This window comes from Triticum aestivum, chromosome 1D (assembly GCF_018294505.1).
Source record: "Triticum aestivum cultivar Chinese Spring chromosome 1D, IWGSC CS RefSeq v2.1, whole genome shotgun sequence".
NCBI lineage: Eukaryota > Viridiplantae > Streptophyta > Magnoliopsida > Poales > Poaceae > Triticum > Triticum aestivum.
In genome coordinates this window covers 21,588,786-21,613,171 of record NC_057796.1, presented here as the reverse complement: position 1 = coordinate 21,613,171, position 24,386 = coordinate 21,588,786, and positions in this window count along the sequence as shown.

The window sequence follows — 24,386 nt, the reverse complement described above, 5'->3', positions numbered from 1 at the left end:
ATTGAACAAAATTTGTCCACTGCAAAAAAAATTCATGAATTGAAAAATATAAAAACATCAAAAACTATTCATAACTTACAAATAGTTTATTCATTCATCAAATGTTCGCTGATTTAAGAAATGATCATGTATTTCAGAAAATATTCCTTAAATCACTAAAAAGACCGTGAATTTTAAAAAGTGTTCCAGCAAACAATTTCCAAAGAAATGTCGTCGATTCTAGAAATATTCGCTTATTTAATAAAAATATTTTACATATGTTCAGGATTAAAAAAAATGTTTGCAAATAGTATAAATGTTCGAAAATCTTTAAAAATGTTGAAGAATTTGAAAAATATTCACAATTTCAGATATGTTCAGGAGTTTTAAAAAATGTTCATGATTTTCAAAAATTATTCGCGATTTCAGAAAAATAAGAATGATAGTGTATCCCGGTGATACAGCAAAATGTGGTCATGGCCATTGGAAATTAATTTTTTTTCTTCCGTTGCAACGCACGGGCCCTTTTGCTAGATTAATAAATTGTTCATGAATGTAAAAAATTGTTCCACCTATTTCCAGAGAAACATTCGTCGATTCCAGAAAAGTTCACCAATCGAAGAAAATTGTTTAAACAAAGTCAGGGGCAGGTCCAGCATGGGGGCGTCTAGGGGCGGCTGCCCTGGGTAAAATTTTGGAACCTAAGAGTACGCCGTACTACTTTGGCTACCATGCGGGGCGAGAGCGAAGCTCTGTTCTTGTTTTGAGGGTTGTATGTGTGCATAGCTGGGGAAATCGAGCAGGAAGACGAGAGGAGGGAAGAAACCGTTTCATTTTATGAGATGGGCTGTCAGTCAAGTCATAGAAATCGGCAGTACAGGCCCAGTTGAACTTAAGCCCATTTTATCTATACACGCGGTTGAGCCTTGACGCTCCCAATTCCGCCAGTTTTCAATGGACGATCGATCCAGAAAATCGATCACGCCTCCATGCACGCTGACTCGCTGCCTCGCCGCAACGTTGGACGGGGAAGGATGAAGTCCACCCGTTCTTGGTCAGGGTGCTGTCCCCACGCGAGACATCATCTCCATAACACTACACCCCACTCAAAATTGCAATTAGCAGCCAACAAGGCAGTAAGCAGCAGGTTCTTCCACTCTCCTCGTAATCTTGTCTTCTTCCAGGGGCTACTTCTCCAATTTCATTATATCATTCACTAGTAAAAAACAGGGCTTTGGTCCTGGGCAGATCAGAGCATTAGTACCGGTCCCAATTCGAACGGCTAGGACGTCGGACGGGGCTCAGCTAGCTTTAGTCCCGGGTCAAACGCAACCTTTAGTCCCGGTTGGAGATACCAACCAGGACTAAAGGGGCTGCAGCCGATGCGAACCCCTTTAGTGCCGGTTGGTATCTTCAACCGGGACTAAAAGGCACCAACCGGGACTCAAGGGGTTTTGAAAGTTTCTTTTCTGTTTTTCCATTTCTTTTCTGTTTTTAGTTTCTGTTTTAAATTGCTCATATCTTTTAGGATATTTGATTTTTTTTGAGTGATTATTTTTGCATTACATTCAAAATTTTGTCTAGTTTTTATTTGTGCCATTAGTTTTCAAATTTGAATTTGTTCAAATTTGCTTCAAACCCTAGATTGTGAATAACTTGAGTTTAAAAATATTTTATAATTTAATTCCTTTTGCTCCCTAGTCACATGTTAGATTGTGGTCACAGTAAGATTTATTTGGTTATTTTTAGAATAATTTAAATTAGGATTTTAATTAAAACATTAATGTTTTGCTTATATAGTTGTTTTAGTCATTTAATTGTTGTTTTCAATTATTTTAGTTAGTTCTTTCTGTAGATTTTAACATGTTGTAGTATGCTTCTGTTAGGCAATAGTATATAAAATTTTATAATTAATTAATATTAATTTTTTCTACTGTTTGTGTTAATAGTTGTTTAGCCTTTAATTATAGTTGATAGAATTAGTTTTGCTATATAAAAAAGTAATTCTTTTTGCTACTTTAACAGAACGTGACTCTGGCTTGGCTAAAATTAGTTGTGACTTTGGCTGGGACGGTGCTAGCAAATGTAGTCGACGGTAGGCTTGGATGGACACCAACCCGGACTAAAGGGGTTTTGCACTTTTCAAACTCTACCCCCCCCCCCCCTTATCGCCATTTAAGTTTAAAAAAACAAAAGAAAATGATAAAAACTTCAAAAATTAAAATTCTTCGAGATGTAGTTATGTTATTACATCTACTAGTTAGGAAAATTAAAAGACATAAATTTCAACATGTTTTGCAAAAAAAGTGTTATGAAAAATTAAAACGGCTATAAGTTTTGCATACGATGTCGAAAGAAAACGTATAATATATCAAAATTTCAGCACGAGAAGCCGGTTCTGATTTCAACCGCCGTAGGCCGTTTTGCAAATTTTCAGAATCCTCAAATTCTAAAAGGAACAAAAGTTAACCTCAAATTTAAGTTTTTTGAATTTTTGGTCAAACTACTTAGTCAATAAATATTAGTGTTACTAAATAATTATTGTTTTTTGGAATAATAGTTTCAAACTCAAACGGTGAAACGTATGACTTCATGCTCAAGTTGAACTCCTAAAAATCAAATAACAACAGTTGCTGCAACTGGACAGACATTGTATATAGTGATTCAAGGATTCACCATTTTATACCCTAGCTAGTACCAGGTCAACAATTATAACCATTTTATCAATGAATCCAGAACAGACACTTGTGCTTAGCCAAACATAGAAAGCTCATTAGTTCTCATCGTAATCACATCACCAAGAAGCAATTGATTCTAGCATATGAGAAATAGTTTTAAAAATTAATTTTACTAGAAAAGTAAATGATGTAATATTTGGATTCCTCACATTTTTCTGATAATAATGGATATATTATTTTTCGAATTTCGATTTACATATTTAAAGATATTAATTATGCCATATTAAATGAATAAATGGACAAAAATGAATAAAATAATATTTTTACTTATTTTATTTTCATTGAAATTCATTATTATTATTACTTATTTTATTTTAATAATTGTTTGGAATTCAAAAAATTAAATCATGTGACATCAAGACCTAAGGGTTAATAGGTTTGATAGCTTACTATTGTCAGGAAAACAACAAGTGCAGACTTGGAAACAAGGGGCAATAGAATTGGAAAGCTAAGCGTGCTTAGGCTGGAGTTGTGAGAAGATTGGTGACTGGGCGGGAAATTAGACGATTTGGAAGTTAAGCGTGCTTAGGCTGAAGAAGTGAGGAGGGGCGATTAGAGATTAAATTGTCAAATAATTCAAAATTTTGAAAATCAGAAAAAAAATCAAAAAGTGAGGAGGGGTGATTAGAGATTAAATTGTCAAATAATTCAAAATTTTGAAAATCGAGAAACATTCAAAAAAATTGATTTTTTTTTTTGAAAAGAATCCTTTAGTCCAGGTAGGTGTTACCAATCGGGACTAAATAAGGTGGAGCCCGCCTTTAGTCCCAGTTGGTAACACCAACCTGGACTAAAGGTCCTCCATCCTCGCTCCAGACAGCGGCCATGTAGAGCCCCTTTAGTCCCGGTTAGTAAGCTAACCGGGACTAAAAGTGGTGGGCATTAGTCCCGATCGTTTTTAGTCCCGGTTCGTAAGCTAACCGGGACTAAAAGTGGTGGGCATTAGTCCCGATCGTTTTGTCTCGGTTCCAGAACCGGGACTAAAGGGCCTCTGAAACCGGGATTGATACCCTGTTTTCTACTGGTGATTCTTTGATTCTTATCATATTGGCCTGATGGAAGATTGTAGATCTCCAAGTTAGAATTTATATCCATTTTCTGTTGTGTTATAGTATCTTTTTCGCCTAGTTTTAGATAATGTAACTACTTTGAAGAATTAGTTTTGTTGATCATCTTGCCAGTTTTCATATTATTTGGCCAATTAATTATGTTGAGTGTCTTATTTAATTGTATCGTGGCATCGATTTTCTGTTTCCTTTAGAAGTCTGGCCTGGGTAACTTCAAATCCTCGACCCCCATTGAAAAAAGTGAGGGGTTTCTTGGGTCACAATGTATGCTATTACCTCCAACTACATATAGATAAGCAACATCAAACGAAAGTACCATGAGAGCTTCACTTGGTTTAGTCCCATTCACGTGGTTTGGTACATGACTCGTAAATTCTCCCAACAAATGAACTTATGATATGTGTTCAATAATAGTAGATAGAGCAGAAATCTTGCATGAATTAACGTCATATAACATTTTCCTTTGAATCTTATATAGCATGCAACACTTGTTGAAACGCTCATGATATAAGAGGCTATTGCATTGCGTGTTCTCCCCAACTCTTCTAATACCCGTCCTACAATAGCTAGCAAGCAGAAATACAAGAGAGAAAGCAAGTTGAAGATAAATTCAAGGTTATAGTCATGTAAACTGGAATGAGAGGAATCAGAAACAAATGTTGTCTATGTTGGATGTATAGGCTAAGAGACAGAACTCAGAGAAGCACGTCTTCAAGAGGTTGGACTCGTATTAGGGCACAACCATACCACGTATCTTTCTGGAGATGCTACAACTATAAACGAAGTGGTACTAGGTCGTGATGTTTGTCTGCCAATAGGCAAGTTCGGTCATAGTTTAAATAATACAAGTACATGATTCATGTTTTTCTTATGAGAATTAGCAAAGGAAAAGTAATATTATGATTCCAATACTTGTATTTCAACTAGTAGGAAAAGAGGCTTTTACCCCGGTTTGTAAGGGCCTTTTGTCCCGGTTTTCGAACCGGGACTAAAGGGTCGTTACTAAAGCCCTAACTCTTTAGTCCCGGTTCTTACACGAACCGGGATAGAAGGTCCTCCACGTGGCCGCTGCTGCCAGCCCAGGTAGGGGGGCCTTTGGTCCCGGTTGGTGCCACCAACCAGGACCAATAGGCAGGGCCTTTTGTCCCGGTTGGTGTCACCAACCGGGACCAATAGGCATCCACGCATCAGCATTTCAGGGGCTGGGGTTTTTGTTTTTTTTAAAGGGGGGGGGGTTGGGGGGTTTTGGGGGTTAATTTAGGTGTTTCATATATTGTGTTAGCTAGCTAATTAATAGAGAGAAGTGTCCTCTCTTATCTCCGTGCTTGGTCGACGCTACGTACTATATATGTATGGAGAGGACTAGACACGCTAGCTAGTAAGCAAATGAAGAAAACAGAAGATCATCATGCACATATGCATACAGAGAGAAGTGATATCGACCACCTCTCCTTCTCCGAGAGATTGGTCGAACAACAAGTTCTCGTATATCTATCTGACACTACCGGCTACATATACAATAATTATCTCTTACAATATAATCTCCTAATTAAATTGTAAGAACACAGGGTCCACATAGTATTCTCCGTTTTCAGCGATCACGTGGTCAAGGAAGAATGCCGCCAATTCCTCTTGAATTGCTCGCATACGATCTTCTGCTAGGAGTTCATCCCGCATCCGAAACATCTAATTTGAAGAAGGGGGTCAATACATATATATATGAATAAATGAAACTCGACACAAATGATGGTAATAAAATAAAATTGTGAATATTATTGCTTACGCACTTCATATTGTTCGTCAGAGTAGCCCCGCTCACAGGTCGTGTGGCGGATAGACTCGCAAACGTAGTATCCACAGAAATCATTCCCTTGTTCCTGCCACAACCACTTTACAATAAATAGAGGTCAATCTAACTGATAAGCAAGCATGCTAAATGGTATTGATGAAACTAGCGCTTGAATCACTAGGAGATGGGCGGAACATGCTACTATAGTACTTACTTTCGGGTGTCTAAATTGCAGCTTCTTCGGCAGTCCCGGAGCTTTTGTGGTGAATTTTCTCCAAACCCTGCCAGACAAAGAAAACAATTACTTGATATCAGGAAATGAACAAAGTTGCTGATATGGTGGATAATGATCGATTTAACTTACTTCTCGAGCATTTGAGTCATGTTCGCATAGTCCTGGGGATCTTTTCGTCTCGAGTCTAAGACGGTTACTACTCCCTGCTCAAGCTTAATCTCTAGGAGAATATAGTGGAAGCTGCGCATGCATGCATAAGTCATCAATTACATTACCATAACCTGGACTAATAAGGGAAACCGAATATGCACAAGACAGTAACACTCACTTGAAGTTGTAAGGAAAGAGTATTATATCTTTGTTTTGATTTAATACCAACGACCGTAGCAAGTTGGCCTCGGCTTCTTTGGCATGTTTTTCAACCGTATATGCATCTATGAGATTTGTGTTAATGAACCCAATATCACCGATTTGTCTTTTCTTCAATTCGGCGATCTTCAATCTGCATAATATAGTGAGGATAATTATAAATACATGCAATGAAAGAGCTGACCTATATAGAGCGACTTAATGACAGAAGTAGTACTACTTACAGACAGTAGCAAGTGATCGTTGTTTTATCGAGGGCCTTTTGATTGAAAAACTGGAAGAACTCCTCAAATGGAACATTCAGCAGTTCAATTCCAACGAGGTCATGCTCCGGTTTAACTCTCAGCGTCAAAGTATTCATCCCATCAGACTCTCTGTAGGTTTTCATGTACCAATCATGTAATCTTCGCATCATCGTTGTTAGAGGTCTTTCATCTTTGACGAGAGGCTTCCCGTAATGGTATTTGTGTTCGTCCACCTCCATGATTTCATAATGTACATCGTCGGGCAGGTAATCTCCAAGATTGCTATAACCGGCCACCATCCTCGGATCATTAGCGACGATGTCTTTTGACACCTTGAGCGGGGGGCACGATTGGTTCGCTTGTTCGCTGAGCTGGGCAATTTTTTCCCAGCTCGTCGTTCTTTTAACCTTTGATCACTGACAGTACTTCCCGACCACTCCGCTTCGGCATATGTCTTTGCAAGAATGCGCTCATAGTTGCCTCTCGGCGGAGACTTTGGTGGTTTTGTCAGGGCAGCCAGAGTGCGCTTTGCTTTCACCGGATCTACCTTCTCCTCCAGAGGTGGATGTTTCTTTGCTTTCACCCCTTCAAAGAAGTTTGTCACTTCGGCTCGCACGATCTTCCTGGTTTCCTCCTCGGTCCTCTCGTATGGTAACTTCTCTGGAGTCTTCAGAGAAGGACCGAATCTGTATTGCCTCCCGCCTCTGGCAGCTGTACTGCTAGACGCCGGCAGAGCAGGCGGAGCGGATGCGGCTGTCTTCTTTCCTTGCTTACGAGGCGGAGGAGAAGGACTACGACGCGCCGGAGCAGCCGGAGCGGCGGCGGGTCTCTTCCGCCCTTGCTGAAGAGGCGGAGAAGGAGGAGGCTGGCTGCTCTGGCGCGCCGGCGCAGGCAGAGAAGGAGGCGGAGTGCCGCCACGCGCTGGAGAAGGAGGCTGAGTGCCCTGATCACTCGCCGGAGGAGGAGGCGGAGTGCAGCCACGCGCCGAAGAAGGAGGCTGAGTGCCCTGATCACTCGCCGGAGGAGGAGGCGGAGTGCCCTTACTCGCCGGAGCCGTCCAGTTCGGAAGGTTGATGAGCTCCTTCCGCCATAGGCATGGAGTCTTCAGAGCAGAACCCAGCCGAGTCTCCCCTTCACCGGTAGGGTGGTCAAGCTGGAGGTCCTCAAATCCCTCCGTTATTTCATCCACCATCACCCTACCATATCCTTCTGGAATCGGCCGGCAGTGGTAGGTTGCGCCGGGTTCAGGAGGTAAAACAGAGCCAACAGCCGCCTTGACTTTGAAGTTCTGCCATTGCGCCATAAGGTGGCAATGTTGAGACTCCGTGATAGCATCCACGGGGTAGCTAGCAGGAGCCGTCAAGACATGCTCCGGCTAAAGCAGCTCGGTGGAAGCCACGCTGCTTCTCCACTGAGATGGCGGTGTAGCTTCGGGGGTAGTTTCGGCATGTCGATTGCCGTCTCGTTCCTCTAGCGCTTGAACCCTTTCGTGCAGCTTCTGAATTTGGATCTGCTCCACTTTTTTCCTCCTCTCCTGGCTTTTGTAACCGCCCGCGTCCGGAAAACCAGCCTTCCACGAAACGGAGCCTAGCGTGCCTCGTGTCCATCCAGGGTGCTCAGGATTCCCGAGGGCCATTGTGAGCTCGTCGTTCTCTTTGTCTGGAACGAGCGTCCCTTCCTGCGCTGCATCGATATATTGCTGAATCTTCTTGACTGGTATTCTCAAAAGCTCGTTCGTCCAAACGCACCTCCCTGATACAGGGTCCAAGGTTCCGCCAGCCCCGAAGAACCAAGTCCGGCAACGGTCTGTCCAGTTCATTGTTTGTGGTTCGATCCCTTTTTCAAGCAGATCATTCTCAGCCTTGGCCCACTTAGGCCGGGCTTTGAGGTAGATGTTGGGAAACGTAGTAATTTCAAAAAAATTCCTACGCACACGCGAGATCATGGTGATGCATAGCAACGAGAGGGGAGAGTGTTGTCCACGTACCCTCGTAGACCGACAGCGGAAGCGTTATCACAACGCGGTTGATGTAGTCGTAGGTCTTCACGATCCGACCGATCAAGTGCCGAACGCACGGCACCTCCGAGTTCAGCACACGTTCAGCTCGATGACGTCTCTCGAACTCCGATCCAGCCAAGTGTTGAGGGAGAGTTTCGTCAGCACGACGGCGTGGTGACGATGTTGATGTTCCACCGACGCAGGGCTTCGTCTAAGTTCCGCAACGGTATTATCGAGGTGTAATATGGTGGAGGGGGGCGCCGCACACGGCTAAAATATCGTATATCAAGTGTGTAGCGAGGTGCCCCCCTGCCCCCGTATATAAAGGAGCAAGGGGTAGGCCGGCTGCCCTAGGCGCGCCAAAGAGAGGGGGGGAGTCCTCCTCCTAGTAGGAGTAGGACTCCCCTTTCCTAGTCCTACTAGGAAAAGAGGGGGGGAAGGAAAGAGAGGGAGAGGGAGAGGGAAAGGGGGCTGCGCCCCCCTCTCCTAGTCCAACTAGGATTCCTCCTGGGAGGGGGTGCGCCACCTCCTGGCTGCTGCCCTCTCTCTCCCCTCTAGGCCCACTAAGGCCCAATACTTCCCCGGGGGGTTCCGGTAACCCTCCGGCACTCCGGTTAAATCCGAAACTTCTCCGGAACACTTCCGGTGTCCGAATATAGTCGTCCAATATATCAATCTTTATGTCTCGACCATTTCGAGACTCCTCGTCATGTCCGTGATCACATCCGGGACTCCGAACAACCTTCGGTACATCAAAACATATAAACTCATAATATAACTGTCATCGTAACTTTAAGCGTGCGGACCCTACGGGTTCGAGAACTATGTAGACATGACCGAGACACCTCTCCGGTCAATAACCAATAGCGGAACCTGGATGCTCATATTGGTTCCCACATATTCTACGAAGATCTTTATCGGTCAAACCGCATAACAACATACGTTGTTCCCTTTGTCATCGGTATGTTACTTGCCCGAGATTCGATCGTCGGTATCTCGATACCTAGTTCAATCTCGTTACCGGCAAGTCTCTTTACTCGTTCCGTAATACATCATCCCGCAACTAACTCATTAGTCACAATGCTTGCAAGGCTTATAGTGATGTGCATTACTGAGTGGGCCCAGAGATACCTTTCCGACAATCGGAGTGACAAATCCTAATCTCGAAATACGCCAACCCAACAAGTACCTTTGGAGACACCTGTAGAGTACCTTCATAATCACCCATTTACGTTGTGACGTTTGGTAGCACACAAAGTGTTCCTCCGGTAAACGGGAGTTGCATAATCTCATAGTCATAGGAACATGTATAAGTCATGAAGAAAGCAATAGCAACAAACTAAACGACCGGGTGCTAAGCTAACGGAATGGGTCAAGTCAATTACGTCATTCTCTAATGAGGTGATCCCGTTAATCAAATGACAACTCATGTCTATGGCTAGGAAACATAACCATCTTTGATTAACGAGCTAGTCAAGTAGAGGCATACTACTGACAGTCTGTTTGTCTATGTATTCACACATGTATTATGTTTCCGGTTAATACAATTCCAGCATGAATAATAAACATTTATCATGATATAAGGAAATAAATAATACTTTATTATTGCCTCTAGGGCATATTTCCTTCAGTCTCCCACTTGCACTAGAGTCAATAATCCAGATTACACAGTAATGATTCTCACACCCATGGAGTCTTGGTGCTGATCATGTTTTGCTCGTGGAAGAGGCTTAGTCAACGGGTCTGCAACATTCAGGTCCGTATGTATCTTGAAAATTTCTATGTCTCCCACCTGGACTAAATCCCGGATGGAATTGAAGCGTCTTTTGATGTGCTTGGTTCTCTTGTGAAATCTGGATTCCTTTGCTAAGGCAATTGCACCAGTATTGCCACAAAAGATTTTCATTGGTCCCGATGCACTAGGTATGACACCTAGATCGGATATGAACTCCTTCATCCAGACTCCTTCAGTTGCTGCTTCCGAAGCAGCTATGTACTCCGCTTCACACGTAGATCCCGCCACGACACTTTGCTTAGAACTGCACCAACTGACAGCTCCACCGTTCAATGTAAATACGTATCCGGTTTCAGATTTAGAATCGTCCGGATCAGTGTCAAGGCTTGCATCAACGTAACCACTTACGATGAGCTCTTTGTCACCTCCATAAACGAGAAACATATCCTTAGTCCTTTTCAGGTATTTCAGGATGTTCTTGACCGCTGTCCAGTGATCCACTCCTGGATTACTTTGGTACCTCCCTGCTAAACTTATAGCAAGGCACACATCAGGTCTGGTACACAGCATTGCATACATGATAGAGCCTATGGCTGAAGCATAGGGAACATCTTTCATCTTCTCTCTATCTTCTGCAGTGGTCGGGCATTGAGTCTTACCCAATCTCACACCTTTGTAGTACATGCAAGAACCCTTTCTTTGCTTGATCCATTTTGAACTTCTTCAAAACTTTGTCAAGGTATGTGCTTTGTGAAAGTCCAATTAAGCGTCTTGATCTATCTCTATAGATCTTAATGCCTAATATATATGCAGCTTCACCGAGGTCTTTCATTGAAAAACTCTTATTGAAGTATCCCTTTATGCTATCCAGAAATTCTATATCATTTCCAATCAGCAATATGTCATCCACATATAATATCAGAAATGCTATCGAGCTCCCACTCACTTTCTTGTAAATACAGGCTTCTCCAAAAGTCTGTATAAAACCAAATGCTTTGATCACACTATCAAAGCGTTTTATTCCAACTCCGAGAGGCTTGCACCAGTCCATAAATGGATCGCTGGAGCTTGCACACTTTGTTAGCTCCCTTTGGATCGACAAAACCTTCCGGTTGCATCATATACAACTCTTCTTCCAGAAATCCATTCAGGAATGCAGTTTTGACATCCATTTGCCAAATTTCATAATCATAAAATGCAGCAATAGCTAACATGATTCGGACAGACTTAAGCATCGCTACGGGTGAGATGGTCTCATCGTAGTCAATCCCTTGAACTTGTCAAAAACCTTTCGCAACAAGTCGAGCTTTATAGACAGTAACATTACCATCAGCGTCAGTATTCTTCTTGAAGATCCATTTATTTTCAATGGCTTGCCGACCATCGGGTAAGTCAACCAAAGTCCATACTTTGTTCTCATACATGGATCCCATCTCGGATTTCATGGCTTCAAGCCATTTTGCGGAATCTGGGCTCACCATCGCTTCTTCATAGTTCGTAGGTTCATCATGGTCTAGTAACATGACCTCTAGAACAGGATTACCATACCACTCTGGTGCGGATCTTGATCTAGTTGACCTACGAGGTTCAGTTATAACTTGATCTGAAGTTTCATGATCATTATCATTAACTTCCTCACTAATTGGTGTAGGTGTCGCAGAAACTGATTTCCGCGATGATCTACTTTCCAATAAGGGAGCAGGTACAGTTACCTCATCAAGTTCTACTTTCCTCCCACTCACATCTTTCGAGAGAAACTCCTTCTCTAGAAAGGATCCATTCCTAGCAACGAATATCTTGCCTTCGGATCTGTGATAGAAGGTGTACCCAGCAGTCTCTTTTGGGTATCCTATGAAGACACATTTCTCCGATTTAGGTTCGAGCTTATCAGGTTGAAGTTTCTTCACATAAGCATCGCAACCCCAAACTTTAAGATACGACAACTTTGGTTTCTTGCCAAACCATAGTTCATAAGGTGTCTTCTCAACGGATTTTGATGGTGTCCTATTTAGAGTGAATGCAGTCGTCTCTAAAGCATAACCCCAAAATGATAGCGGTAAATCAGTAGGAGACATCATAGATCGTACCATATCTAATAAAGTATGATTATGACGTTCGGACACACCATTACGCTTGGTGTTCCGGGTGGCGTGAGTTGTGAAACTATTCCGCATTGTTTCAAATGTAGGCCAAACTCGTAACTCAAATATTCTCCTCCACGATCAGATCGTAGGAATTTTATTTTCTTGCTACGATGATTTTCAACTTCACTCTGAAATTCTTTGAACTTTTCAAATGTTTCAGACTTATGTTTCATTAAGTAGATATAACCATATCTGCTCAAATCATCTGTGAAGGTGAGAAAATAACGATATCCGCCACGAGCCTCAATATTCATCGGACCACATACATCTGTATGTATGATTTCCAACAAATCTGTTGCTCTCTCCATAGTTCCGGAGAATGGTGTTTTGGTCATCTTGCCCATGAGGCACGGTTCACAAGTACCAAGTGATTCAAAATCAAGTGATTCCAAAATTCCATCAGTATGGAGTTTCTTCATGCGCTTTACACCAATATGACCCAAACGGCAGTGCCACAAATAAGTTGCACTGTCATTATCAACTCTGCATCTTTTGGCTTCGACATTATGAATATGTGTATCACTACTATCAAGATTCATTAAAAATAGACCACTCTTCAAGGGTGCATGACCATAAAAGATATTATTCATATAAATAGAACAACCATTATTCTCTGATTTAAATGAATAACCGTCTCGCATTAAACAAGATCCAGATATAATGTTCATGCTCAACGCGGGCACCAAATAACAATTATTTAGGTCTAAAACTAATCCTGAAGGTAGATGTAGAGGTAGCGTGCCGACGGCGATCACATCGACTTTGGAACCATTTCCCACGCGCATCGTCACCTCGTCCTTAGCCAATCTTCGCTTAATCCGTAGCCCCTGTTTCGAGTTGCAAATATTAGCAACAGAACCAGTATCAAATACCCAGGTGCTACTGCGAGTATTAGTAAGGTACACATCAATAACATGTATATCACATATACCTTTGTTAACCTTGCCATCCTTCTTATCTGCCAAATACTTGGGGCAGTTCCGCTTCCAGTGACCAGTCTGCTTACAGTAGAAGCACTCAGTTTCAGGCTTAGGTCCAGACTTGGATTTCTTCTCCTGAACAGCAACTTGCTTGCTGTTCTTCTTGAAGTTCCCTTTCTTCTTCCCTTTGCCCTTTTTCTTGAAACTAGTGGTTTTACTGACCATTAACACTTGATGCTCCTTTTTGATTTCTACCTCCGCTGCCTTTAGCATTGCGAAGAGCTCGGGAATTGTCTTATCCATCCCTTGCATGTTATAGTTCATCACGAAGCTCTTGTAGCTTGGTGGCAGTGATTGAAGAATTCTATCAATGACGCAATCATCCAGAAGTTGAACTCCCAGTTGAATCAAGTGATTATTATACCCAGACATTCTGAGTATATGCTCACTGACAGAACTATTCTCTTCCATCTTGCAGCTATAGAACTTATTGGAGACTTCATATCTCTCAATCCGGGCATTTGCTTGAAATATTAACTTCAACGCCTGGAACATCTCATATGCTCCATGACGTTCAAAACGTCGTTGAAGACCCGGTTCTAAGCCGTAAAGCATGGCACACTGAACTATTGAGTAGTCATCAGCTTTGCTCTGCCAGACGTTCATAACTTCTGGCGTCGCTCTTGCAGGAGGCCTGGCACCTAGCGGTGCTTCTAGGACGTAATTCTTCTGTGCAGCAATGAGGATAATCCTCAAGTTATGGACCCAGTCCGTGTAATTGCTACCATCATCTTTCAACTTAGCTTTCTCAAGGAACGCATTAAAATTCAATGGAACAACAGCACAGGCCATTTATCTACAATTAACATAGACAAGCAAGATACTATCAGGTACTAAGTTCATGATAAATTTAAGTTCAATTAATCATATTACTTAAGAACTCCCACTTAGATAGACATCCCTCTAATCATCTAAGTGATTACGTGATCCAAATCAACTAAACCATGTCCGATTAACACGTGAGATGGAGTAGTTTCAATGGTGAACATCACTATGTTGATCATATCTACTATATGATTCACGCTCGACCTTTCGGTCTCTGTGTTCCGAGGCCATATCTGTATATGCTAGGCTCGTCAAGTTTAACATGAGTATTCCGCGTGTGCAACTGTTTTGCACCCGTTGTATTTGAACATAGAGCCTATCACACCCGATTAACACGTGGTGTCTCAGCACGAAGAACTTTCGCAACGGTGCATACTCAGGGAGAACACTTTATCTTGAAATTTTAGTGAGAGATCATCTTATAATTCTACCGTCAATCAAAGCAAGATAAGATGCATAAAGGATTAACATCACATGCAATCAATATAAGTGATATGATATGGCCATCATCATCTTGTGCTTGTGATCTCCATCTCCGAAGCACCGTGCTTGTGATCTCCATCTCCGAAGCACCGTCATGATCACCATCGTCACCGGCGCGACACCTTGATCTCCATCGTAGTATCGTTGTCGTCTCGCCAACTTATTGCTTTTACGACTATCGCTACCGCTTAGTGATAAAGTAAAACTATTACATGGCGATTGCATTTCATACAATAAAGCGACAACCATATGGCTCCTGCCAGTTGCCGATAACTCGGTTACAAAACATGATCATCTCATACAGCGGAAGCGTTATCACAACGCAGTTGATGTAGTCGTACGTCTTCACGATCCGACCGATCAAGTGCCGAACGCACGGCACCTCCGAGTTCAGCACACGTTGAGCTCGATGACGTCTCTCGAACTCCGATCCAGCTGAGTGTTGAGGGAGAGTTTCGTCAGCAAGATGGCGTGGTGACGATGATGATGTTCCACCGACGCAGGGCTTCGTCTAAGCTCTGCAACGGTATTATCGAGGTGTAATATGGTGGAGGGGGGCACCGCACACTGCTAAAATATCGTATATCAAGTGTGTAGAGAGGTGCCCCCCTGCCCCCGTATATAAAGGAGCAAGGGGTAGGCCGGCTGCCCTAGGCGCGTAAAAGAGAGGGGGGAGTCCTCCTCCTAGTAGGAGTAGGACTCCCCTTTCCTAGTCCTACTAGGAAAAGAGGGGGGGAAGGAAAGAGAGGGAGAGGGAGAGGGAAAGGGGGCTGCGCCCCCCTCTCCTAGTCCAACTAGGATTCCTCCTGGGAGGGGGCGCGCCACCTCCTGGCTGCTGCCCTCTCTCTCTCCCCTCAAGGCCCACTAAGGCCCAATACTTCCCCGGGGGGTTCCGGTAACCCTCCGGCACTCCGGTTAAATCCGAAACTTCTCCGGAACACTTCCGGTGTCCGAATATAGTCGTCCAATATATCAATCTTTATGTCTCGACCATTTCGAGACTCCTCGTCATGTCTGTGATCACATCCGGGACTCCGAACAACCTTCGGTACATCAAAACATATAAACTCATAATATAACTGTCATCGTAACTTTAAGCGTGCGGACCCTACGAGTTCGACAACTATTTAGACATGACCGAGATACCTCTCCAGTCATTAACCAATAGCGGAACCTGGATGCTCATATTGGTTCCCACATATTCTATGAAGATCTTTATCGGTCAGACCGCATAACAACATACGTTGTTCCCTTTGTCATCGGTATGTTACTTGCCCGAGATTCGATCGTCGGTATCTCGATACCTAGTTCAATCTCGTTACCGGCAAGTCTCTTTACTCGTTCCGTAATACATCATCCCGCAACTAACTCATTAGTCACAATGCTTGCAAGGCTTATAGTGATGTGCATTACTGAGTGGGCCCAGAGATACCTTTCCGACAATCGGAGTGACAAATCCTAATCTCGAAATACGCCAACCCAACAAGTACCTTTGGAGACACCTGTAGAGCACCTTTATAATCACCCATTTACATTGTGACGTTTGGTAGCACACAAAGTGTTCCTCCGGTAAACGGGAGTTGCATAATCTCATAGTCATAGGAACATGTATAAGTCATGAAGAAAGCAATAGCAACATACTAAACGATCGGGTGCTAAGCTAACGGAATGGGTCAAGTCAATCACGTCATTCTCTAATGAGGTGATCCCGTTAATCAAATGACAACTCATGTCTATGGCTAGGAAACATAACCATCTTTGATTAAGGAGCTAGTCAAATAGAGGCATACTAGTGACACTCTGTTTGTCTATGTATTCACACATGTATTATGTTTCCGGTTAATACAATTCCAGCATGAATAATAAACATTTATCATGATATAAGGAAATAAATAATACTTTATTATTGCCTCTAGGGCATATTTCCTTCAGTAGCCACCTGACCCCGTGCGATGGTGAAGCTTCTTCTTCACAGCATTCTTCTTGTTTGTCGCCGACATCTTCTTACTCTTTTCCGATGTCTTATGGGCCACAAATGCGGGCCAGTGATCCCTGATCTTCTCATATCGGCCGATGAATTCTGGTGTCTCTTCTTTGTCGACAAACGTTTTCAGCTCATTCTTCCACCTCCTGAATAGGTCTGCCATCTTCTTAAGAGCATGAGACTTGATTAATTGCTCTTTAACTGGCTTCTCCGGATCCACCTCTGGCGGTAGGGTGAAATTTGCCTTCAGCTCAGTCCAAAGATCATCTTTCTGCATATCATTGACATAAGACACCTCAGGGTCTTCCTTCTTAGGCTTATACCATTGCTGGATGCTGATCGGGATCTTGTCCCTAACTAGAACCCCACACTGAGCAGAAAATGCATCCTTTGTCCGGATGGGTTCAATCGGTTGGCCGTCGCGCGCGATTGCTGTAATCTCAAACCTTTCATCCGAGCGCAACTTTCTCTTCGGGCCTCGTCTCTTTACCGAAGTTGTGCTCGATCTGGAGGGCTAGAAAAAAGAAGAAAAACGAGTGTTAATTAATATGTGTACATACCAAAACAATGAATGCATCAATTAGCTAGTCAGCACAGGCTTAACTAATATATTTACCTGGCCGGACTCTGTTCGGTCACCGGAGCCGTCACCACGGGCTCCTTCTTGCACCAGCATTGGGTCACCGGAGCCATCATAATCATGTCTTTCCTCCTCCACTCTTCGATCACCATAGCCTGCTTCTTCACCCTGTTCTTCCAGACCATCATTGTCGTTAAGATACGACAAGATATCACCTCCGGCTAAGATTATGTCCCCCAACACCTCTTCTACTTGCTCGTCTCGTCCGTGCTCCATTGTTTCTGCAAATATTACAACATGGCAATTATTACACAAACATGACAGCAGGTGGATATATTAGTGCAAACGTAGACCTAGCTTATTCCGGGTTTGGGGTGGCCTCGGCAACGCTTCAAGGGTAGGGGCGCGGCGGGAGGGGGTAGGAGACCGACATCGTTTTTTCTAGGGTTTGCCTGTCCTCGAGAGTTTTGGTCGAGCGAGAGGGCCGGGGGGTGCTCCCGTGGTATAAGTTATCACGGTCGAGAGGGGGTATAAATATCGACCGTCCATCATGTCGAAGTTATCTGGGAGGGAGTTATATATATCGACAACGACGACATACATACATGGGAAAATAATGTTATCGGGGAGGGGGTATATCGACCCCCCGCCCCACGTGTTGAAGTTATCGGGAGGGGGTTATATCGACAACGACGACATACGTACATGGGAAAATAATATTATCGGGGAGGGGGTATATCGACCCCCCTCGTGTTGAAGTTATCGGGAGAGGGGTATATCGAGGACGACAGACCCGATAAAACATAAGAAAACGAAGAAGAAATAAAAAGAGGAGAAGAAGAAAAGGAATAGAGGAGAAGATCGAAGAAAAAAAGAAGAAAAAAAAGAGGAGAAGAAGAAAGGAATAGAGGAATAAAAGGAATAGACGTTGAGGCGGACGGACACTAAGATGGAATAAGCCCGCTAATATACCCAATGTACCCGCAGCAATATGATGAGAAGCTATTCCCCCCGGAACAAAAGGATCAAAACCTTCTGCACCCCATGCTGGATTTACAACTTGTACTTTTCCAGTTAGTCCAGAAGGATCGGATACCCATATCCCAGGACCATACAAACCCGTTACATGAAATGCCCCAAAGCCAAAGCAAGCCACCCCTGCAAGAAATAAATGAATTCCAAAGATCTTGGGCAAATCCAAAGAGGGTTTTCCCGTCCGCTCATCAGAGAATATTTCTAGGTCCCAATATACCCAATGCCAGATCGCTGCCAAGAAACACAAGCCAGAAAACACAATATGCGTACCTGCCACACCTTCATAACCCAAATACCCGGATTTGTTACAGTTCCTCCTGAAATACTCCAACCACCCCACGAATCCGTTATTCCTAAACGAGTCATGAAGGGAATTACGAACATACCTTGTCTCCACATTGGATCCAGAACAGGATCAGAGGGATCAAAAACTGCTAATTCGTATAAAGCCATTGAGCCAGCCCAACCAGAAACTAGAGCTGTGTGCATTATATGCACCGCAAGCAATCGACCCGGATCATTCAATACGACAGTATGAACACGATACCAAGGCAAACCCATGGAAATACCCCTTTAGCAAAGAAAAATAGACACGATGTCGCTTTTTTTTATCGCATTGAAAAAGACTATCCATATCCTATGTACCTAACCCTTCTAGGGGATTCTGTGTCAGAAAGCGCGAATATTTATTTCATTCCATTAAAAATAAGAAGCCAATTCTGTTCATAAGAAGAAAGAGAAGCAGATCTATTCTATACTCGATAAGTGCCAATATGCAATGGGTAACTTGGCCAATTTGGAAAAAACGAAGAATAGATCGCTACCCCTCTTTGTTTAGCATTCGAATCACCCATTCCTTTTTCTTTATTCAATCTGTCTTACATTCCTTATATGTATAACCTTTCAATCTACGTATTAATAGAATCTATAGTATTCATATAGAATAAGAATAAAAATTAAGACAATAAACTGCGGATTCTTTCTTTCTGTTCCATTCTTACGTTCCATATTAAAGTGTGGTTTTCTTACTTAAATTTAATAATATTAATCTAATATGCCCATTGGTGTTCCAAAAGTACCTTACCGGATTCCTGGAGATGAAGAAGCGACTTGGGTTGACTTATACAATGTTATGTATCGAGAAAGGACACTTCTTTTAGGTCAAGAGATTCGTTGCGAGATCACGAATCATATTACAGGTCTCATGGTATATCTGAGTATAGAAGATGGAATTAGTGATATTTTTTTGTTTATAAACTCCCCAGGCGCGTGGCTAATCTCAGGAATGGCTATTTTTGATACGATGCAAACGGTGACACCAGATATATATACAATATGCCTCGGAATTACAATATGCCTCGGAATAGCCGCCTCCATGGCGTCCTTCATTCTGCTTGGAGGAGAACCCACCAAGCGTATAGCATTCCCTCACGCGAGGATTATGCTTCACCAACCTGCTAGTGCTTATTATCGGGCAAGGACACCAGAATTTTTACTAGAAGTAGAAGAGTTACACAAAGTTCGCAAAATGATCACAAGGGTTTATGCAGTAAGAACAGGCAAGCCTTTTTGGGTTGTATCCGAAGACATGGAAAGGGATGTTTTTATGTCAGCAGAAGAAGCCAAAGCTTATGGACTTGTCGATATTGTAGGGGATGAAATGATTGACAAGCACTGCGATATTTTCTATTTTTTCTTCTTCTCTTCTATTCCTTTCTTCTTCTCCTCTTCTTTTTCTTCTTTTTTCCTCTTCTTATTTATTTCTCCTCTTCTTCCTCCCCTCTTCTTCTCCTTTCTTCCTCTAGTTATTTTCCTTTTTCCTCTCATTCATAAAAAAATTTCAAATAGAACATTTCGAAAAAAAAGTAAAGGTTTTGCCTAATGCATTGTTCATATTTCATCATGTTCTGTGAACAAAAAAACATCATATTTCATCCACATCCATGCATACATCATATATGTGATCATCTATGAGAAAAACATCATATTCTATAAAAAAATCATTACATATATATATGAACAAAAACAATTATGATAACAAGCATATATATCATCATATATATATATATAAACAAGCATATATATGAAAAAAAACAAGCATATGCTAGGGAGGGCGCCGGCCGGACCAAGGTGAGGAGGACCGCGGGGTCGGCGGCGAGGATGGCGATGGGGCAGTGGGCGCGCACTCGGGGTAGGGGGCGACGGCGGCGAAGGGCGGGGCAGGGCAACGACGACGACGGGGACGGACCGGGGCGGCGCGCGTCATGGCAGGGGCGCGGCTGACGGCGAGGGCGCGGGCAACGGCGGGCGACGACGAGGGCGCGGGCGACGGCGGCGACGGGCACGGGCGACGGCGACGGCGACGGCGGGGGCGGCGGGCGCCGTCGGGGCAGCCTGGCGGCGTCGGTGTCGTCGGGGCGGCAACTGCAAGGTGAGAGTGAAAATTTCCTAAGTGTGAACTTATATAGCAAAGCCTTTAGTCCCGGTTCGTGGCACCAACTGGGACTAAAGGTGGGCATTAGTCCCGGTTGGTGCCACCAACCGGGACCAAAGGCCTCTTTTCAGCAGCCCAAAGGGCGGGAAGCGGCGGCCTTTGGTCCCGGTTGGTGCCACCAACCGGGACTAAAGGGGGTGCATTGGTCCCGGTTGGTGCCATGAACCGGGACCAAAGGGTGGCATTGGTCCCAGTTCGTGCCACCAACCGAGACCAATGGCCTTGCACAGCGGCGTGGTGGTGGGAGTTTAGTCCCACCTCGCTAGCTGAGAGAGAGCCGCACCTGTTTATAAGGTGCGGTGCGCCTGAGCTGCCGAGCTCCTCCCTAAAGCAGGCTTCCGGGCCTAACTTTGGCGCGCTGCCCGTTGAGCCTTCTAGCCCTTCTGTGTCTGTATTTGCAAACCCTAGGGTTGGCAGGCCCAGCGGGCAGCGCCCCAACAATTTTTTTTTATAATTTTCATCTATTTATTTTCGACTAATTTTTTTTGCTGTATTTAGTTTCTTTGTGAATATAAAAAAAATTATATAGTTTTTTTTTCTTTTCTGCATTATTTATTTTTTGCTATTCATATTGTAGTGATTTTCAATTTCACCGTCACCGGTTCGTGCCACCAACCGGGTCCAAAGTTCTTTATGAAAATTATTTTTGCTTTGAATGATTTTGAACAGAAAATACTTCGATAATTTTAGTTGCATCAATTTTATATGATTTTAGTTTCAATAATACTAGAGGTTTCTTATAATGTTTTGAACAGAAAATACTTTGTTAATTTTAGTTTCATAAATTTTATTAAAGTTTATTTTATTTTGTCGTAACACAAGAAGTCCGGAGTTGTAATAAGTTATCAAAAATAAAAAAGAGGCGCAATGCTCTTGATTAGCTTCAAGCCTTTCGGAATAGTGTAGACTGCACTGCACATAGCTCCATGCAGTCTACCTTATTCCTCAAGGCTTGAAGCTAAGCAACGTGAAGGTGAGCATTGCGCCTTTTCTTCATCGTCTCTGCACTCACGGCTTATAAACCGCTCCTAGTGCCTCTCAGCTAGCGAGGTGGGACTAAAAAACTGCTTAGTAAGAAACTCTAGTACCGGTTCGTGCCACGAACCGGTACTAAAGGTGCTCGTGGGGCCACAACCTCATTAGTACCGGTTCGTGGCACCAACCGGGACCGAAGGGTGGAATTGGTCCCGGTTCGTGCCACCAACCGGGACCAATGGCCTTGCAGAGCGGCGTGGTGGTGGGAGTTTAGTCCCACCTCGCTAGCTGAGAGAGAGCCACACCTGTTTATAAGGTGCGGTGCGCCTGAGCTGTCGAGCTCCTCTCTAAAGCAGGCTTACGGGCCTAACCTCTCTATACATGCCTGTGGGCCTACTAGGCCTTCTGCGGGCCTGAATCCTGGCCCATGGATGGGTTTCTAATCGTATTCAGGCCGTGGTGGCCCAGTAGGTGGCATAATTTTTAAATTTTGGCCTGTTATTTTTTCATGCATTTACTAATTATTTTGAGCTATAAGGCCCTAAAATTGAAAAGCATTTCAAATGAACTCTGAAAAGGTTGAAAGTTGGCATGGTATCATCATTTCATCCACATAGCATGTGCAAGAAAGTTGAGAGAGTTACAGCAAAAACTAGATGCACTTCGTGTACAAAACGGACAATGGTATCATACTCGTCTGTTACAAAGTTGGCATGGTATCATCATAATTAATAGTTGCGGGAGAAAGTCTTCACTTTTTCTTCGCTTGTGTCCTTTGCTTATTGCACTGTAACCATGGATAATCTTCATCGTTTATCAGGATGCTTGGGTCAGCCTTGATTTTGAAGGGAGGAATTTCATGAAACTTTTCATAATCTTCAGACATGTCTGTCTTGCCCTCCACTCCCACAATGTCCTTTTTTCCTGAAAGAACTATGTGGCGCTTTGGCTCATCGTATGATGTATTCGCTTCCTTATCTTTTCTTTTTCTCGGTCTGGTAGACATGTCCTTCACATAGATAACCTGTGCCACATCATTGGCTAGGACGAACGGTTCGTCAGTGTACCCAAGATTGTTCAGATCCACTGTTGTCATTCTGTACTGTGGGTCTACCTGTACCCCGCCTCCTGACAGATTAACCCATTTGCACTTAAACAAAGGGACCTTAAAATCATGTCCGTAGTCAAGTTCCCATATGTCCATTATGTAACCATAATATGTGTCCTTTCCCCTCTCGGTTGCTGCATCAAAGCGGACACCACTGTTTTGGTTGGTGCTCTTTTGATCTTGGGCGACCGTGTAAAATGTATTCCCATTTATCTCGTATCCTTTGTAAATCAATACAGTTGAATATGGTCCCCTGGACAACGAGTACAACTCATCACAAACAGTGGTGTCACCTCTGAGACGTGTTTCCAACCAACTGCTGAAAGTCTTGATGTGTTCACATGTAATCCAGTCGTCACACTGCTCCGGGTGTTTGGAGCGCAGACTGTTCTTGTGTTCATCGACATACGGGGTCACCAAGGTAGAGTTCTGTAGAACTATGTAGTGTGCTTGAGACCAAGAATATCCGTCCCTGCATATTATTGAGTCCCCTCCAAGCGTGCCTTTTCCAGTCAGTCTCCCCTCATACCGCAATTTAGGGAGACCTATCTTCTTAAAGCCAGGAATGAAGTCAACACAAAACCCAATGACATCCTCTGTTTGATGGCCCATGGAGATGCTTCCTTCTGGCCTAGCGCGGTTACGGACATATTTCTTTAGGATTCCCATGAACCTCTCAAGGGGAACATATTGTGTAGAAATACGGGCCCCAGAATGACAATCTCGTCGACTAGATGAACTAGGACGTGCGTCATGATATTGAAGAAGGATGGTGGGAACACCAGCTCGAAACTGACAAGACATTGCGCCACATCACTCCTTAGCCTTGGTATGATTTCTGGATCGATCACCTTCTGAGAGATTGCATTGAGGAATGCACATAGCTTCACAATGGCTAATCGGACGTTTTCCGGTAGAAGCCCCCTCAATGCAACCGGAAGCAGTTGCATAATAATCACGTGGCAGTCATGAGGCTTTAGGTTCGGGAACTTTTTCTCTGGCATATTTATTATTCCCTTTATATTCGACGAGAAGCCAGTCGGGACCTTCATACTGAGCAGGCATTCAAAGAAGATTTCTTTCTCTTCTTTCGTAAGAGAGTAGTTGGCAGGACCTTCATACTGCTTCGGAGGCATGCCGTCTTTTTCGTGCAAACGTTGCAGGTCCTCCCGTGCCTCAAGTGTATCTTTTGTCTTCCCATACACGCCCAAGAAGCCTAGCATGTTCACGCAAAGGTTCTTCATCACGTGCATCACGTCAATTGAAGAGCGGACCTCTAGCTCTTTCGAGTAGGGTAGGTCCCAAAATGTAGATTTCTTCTTCCACATGGGTGCGTGTCCCTCAGCGTCATTCGGAACAGCTAGTCCGCCGGGACCCTTTCCAAAGATTACGTGTAAATCATTGACCATAGCAAGTACGTGATCACCGGTACGCATGGCGGGCTTCTTCCGGTGATCTGCCTCGCCTTTGAAATGCTTGCCTTTCTTTCGACATTGATGGTTGGTCGGAAGAAATCGACGATGGCCCAGGTACACATTCTTCCTGCATTTGTCCAGGTATATACTTTCACTGTCATCTAAACAATGCGTGCATGCGTGGTATCCCTTGTTTGTCTGTCCTGA